Below are 3,834 nucleotides of genomic sequence, written 5' to 3' on the forward strand. Positions count from 1 at the left end.
GCGTCGACCAATTTGGCTCGCGGCGCGATGGGTCGCTTTTATAAAAAAAAATGCCAGTCTTGTTCGGTGTCGGGTTTGAGTCATTTCAAGTGGTATCAGATTATGACCTAAGGGATCTAGGTGACCTTAGGGTGAGTGCCTAGACTTAGGTTGAATTTTTGTATTTATGCATGACATTTCGGGTTACGGGACCACTTAGTTATTGGGGAGACTTTATGGCATGTGTTTATTGTTTATGCATTGTTGATAACATCAAGTGATATAGTCATTGTATCAAGGAGTTTGATAGGATGCGTGGGTGTATTAATGATTGGCCACCATTAGTACGGTCGCACGTCGTGTCAAACGAATGTAGTACGACAAGTGTCAAGCGAAATGGGGTTATTGAATGTATGGTATACATTCATTAAGTTATATAATCTACTTTATTCTTTAGAATGAGGAATAGAAGTGGACTAAACTGTGAGGGTTCGAGTAATGAGGATGAGTTAACTGCCAAGATTGAGGCCGCATTAGAAAGCTATTTCACGGTGTTCACCGGGAATATTAAGGAAATATTCCAACAAAAGGTGGATGAACAAATCATTGATCTTATACAAGAACGTGTAGGTGTGGCGGTCAAGGAAGAGTTTGACAAGAGGTTTCCAAGGCCTCAAGATGAGGGTGGTGGCAAAGACGGCCCACATGCTCAAGGGGTTCTCGACAACCCGAATAGGAAGGAGTTTAGTTATAAAGATTTCCGGTTAACAAAACCGTCGACCTACGAAGGGGATCTCAACCCTCTAAAGAGCACACAATGGATATTCGATGTCGAGGGGTGCTTTCGAATAAGAGAGTTCCCTCCCGACAAGAATACAAGGATCGCTACAAGTTTATTGAGAGGTGTCGCCAAGACTTAGTTAGATGATAAAATTCTCAGGGTCGGTGAAGAGCAATTTGTGGGTATCTCTTGGAATGATTTCAAGACAGAGTTCTTCAAAGACTATCTCACTCAATCCGACCTCACGTGGTTACGTAATGAGCTGCGAAAATTTCAACAAGGGTCTATGGACCTAAACACACAACAAGTCTACTTTTCTAGAAAAAACGCGGTTTTGTCCTGAGTACGTCGGGAATGACCGCTTGTTGATGGAAGATTTCTATGAGACCTTAAATGATAATTTACGTGCGAAAATTAGTCTTGAGCATGTTGAGACGTTTTCAAAGTTGTTCGATGTGGCTAAAGGCTTTGAATCTCACACTCCGAAGGCAGTTAATTTGCTACAAGTAAGAGGACGTTTGGATCAAGTAGTGCTCCCAGCAAGAAAGCGAACGGCATGACCGAAAGTGTTGGGAGTAGGGATGGCAAAATGACCTTTACCCGATGGGGAAACTTGAAACCCGTTAAAATTGGGCCGGGTCTGACCCTAGTCCATCGGGTCATGGGCAGGGTATGGGGATTCTTATAAAAAAATTTCCGGGTTCGGGTATGGTTTTGGATACAAACCCGTTTACCCGACCCGTCTACCCGACCTGCATACCCGTATACCCGGCCCGAGGAATTTTAATAAGAATTTTTATGTAAAATTTTAGTGTTAGTATTATATTGTTAATGTATGAAAGATTTCTCTTATTTGTTTTGAAAAAGAGTATACTTTTATTCAATATAATCATATACAACAAGTTTTCGAGATGTGATATTATATATACTTTGTGTATTTGACTATTTTAGAAACTTTTCAATCAACTTTTTGTATGTGATATTTTATGATACTTTGAACATGAAATAGTTAAGTTATTTTTCGATATTTTGATTTGGTAACTTATTGAAAAATAAATACAGAATGACTAATTGGGTATACCTGTTTACCTGTGGGGAAACCTGAAACCTGATAGTATGTATGTAAATGGGGACCCGATGGGTTTCGGACAGGGTTTGGAGCGGGGTTTCTTAATCGGGTTTGGGTCCGGGATTAACTAAACCTGACCCGATGCCATCCTTAGTTGGGAGTGTGAAAAATGGTGTTTCGGGGGATAGCGTCCCAAGGTGCTATAATTGTGGGCAACGGGGTCATATATCCCGGGATTCTACAAATCCCTCTTCTAATACGATCACGTGTTTCAATTGCTGCAAAGAGGGTCTGATGTGTAAAATCGTGTATATTATTTATCTTGGAAAATGCCGATTAAAAGATTACTACACACTAACGGGCAGTATACCCGATCTTGTAATAGTATAAAGTTGGTAATTCTGAACACGTTCCAAGAACAGTTTAAACGTGAGAATTAAGATTGTAACTAATAAAATAAACTAAGTTAATCTATGAAAATCGAAAGTACGAGATAGTTTGTTTTGTGGCTATTTAACGATTAGCTAAATCAAAAATTGATTAAAAGTAAAAGATAATATTTTTGTGTTTTTAAGTTTATAGAAATAAATGCAGACTCAACGGAAAGTAAAGATATTTGAATTCAATAGATAAGAATGTTCGCCTAGATCTCCTATTCGTAGTGTCAGATGATTTGTTATTAAGCACTAGTTCAATTTATCAATACATACAACTACAGAGTCGGTCTACCCAGAGTTATCTTTTAGCAAACACGTCAAAGTTGGATTTATTGGCTTAGGGTTCCCTTTCACCAAAGACCTCTTTCGTTTGTGACTTAGTAATTAACTAATTACAAGATTAAGATTCAATTGGTTACGCATTTGCTCCACATAATTCACCCCTGTTTTGTTTAATCTTTGTTACCCGGTTTACCCCCTTGGTCCAGTAAGCACCCAATTGGTTAAGACAAATCAATTGAAAACTAGTGTACTAAATTGAAACAGGGTTCCCTTTGTTCAAACAAGATCACTAATCAACCTAGTAACCATAATCAACACCCACAAGAATGGTTCTTAATCAAAACTCATAATTATCATGCATTAATCAATAAAACATTAAAGTATCATCCAAACACATACGAATATTCAATCTAGACAAACATTAAAAAGCTTAGCCAACCATGGCTAAAACCAAAATCACAAATAAACAATTAAGAGTATTCATTATGAAGATAAGAATTAAACCTAATGACAATTGTGTTCTTGAATGATGAACGGATCGAGACGCGTTTCCGGAATGATTGATGTGTTAGAATGATCTTGGGGTTCCCCAAAAATCACCCTTTTTCGTCAAAAAGCTGCTGGAAATCGTCTGGATGCAAAAGTGATAAATTAGGGGATTTTTCGGCCCTTAAATACCTGCCAACTATATCTGGACTGACAGAACTCCGCGTCGCAGCCAAATTTGTCGCACCGTGACAATTAACTTGAACTGGAACATCTTGAAATCCTCTCATGAGATTGAAACTCGGCCAATGTCGCGCCGCGGACCCATTTGTCGCGCCGCGGCCTATAACTGATTCTAGACCTTTCTTTAAACCCCTTTCTGACATCGAAATATTTGTATTACCACGCCGCGGCCAAGGTTTCCGCGCCGCGGCCTTTAACGTGTGCTGATTCCGACCTTCCCTTGCACCTTTACAACACTAATAATACCTTATAACCAAAATACCCGATATGTCCTTAACGTTTCCAACCCCGGAGCACCAATAATTATAATCAATTAATAAATGCCTCAAAAACTACATAAAACGCCACTCTTCAACAATAAACTTTTCAAACTCGGATGTTCTCAATATCATCAATATAACCGCCAAATCGTATCCGAACGGACTAAAATGTGATCGATATCGCTAAGGAAAACGTGTATAAAATATGCGATATCAAACCACCCCACACTAGAGTTTTGCTTGTCCTCAAGCAAAACAACTCGAAAATAATCTTCTACCATATAATAACTTCTTCAA

This window comes from Rutidosis leptorrhynchoides, chromosome 9, assembly GCF_046630445.1.
Source record: "Rutidosis leptorrhynchoides isolate AG116_Rl617_1_P2 chromosome 9, CSIRO_AGI_Rlap_v1, whole genome shotgun sequence".
In the NCBI taxonomy this organism is placed as follows: domain Eukaryota; kingdom Viridiplantae; phylum Streptophyta; class Magnoliopsida; order Asterales; family Asteraceae; genus Rutidosis; species Rutidosis leptorrhynchoides.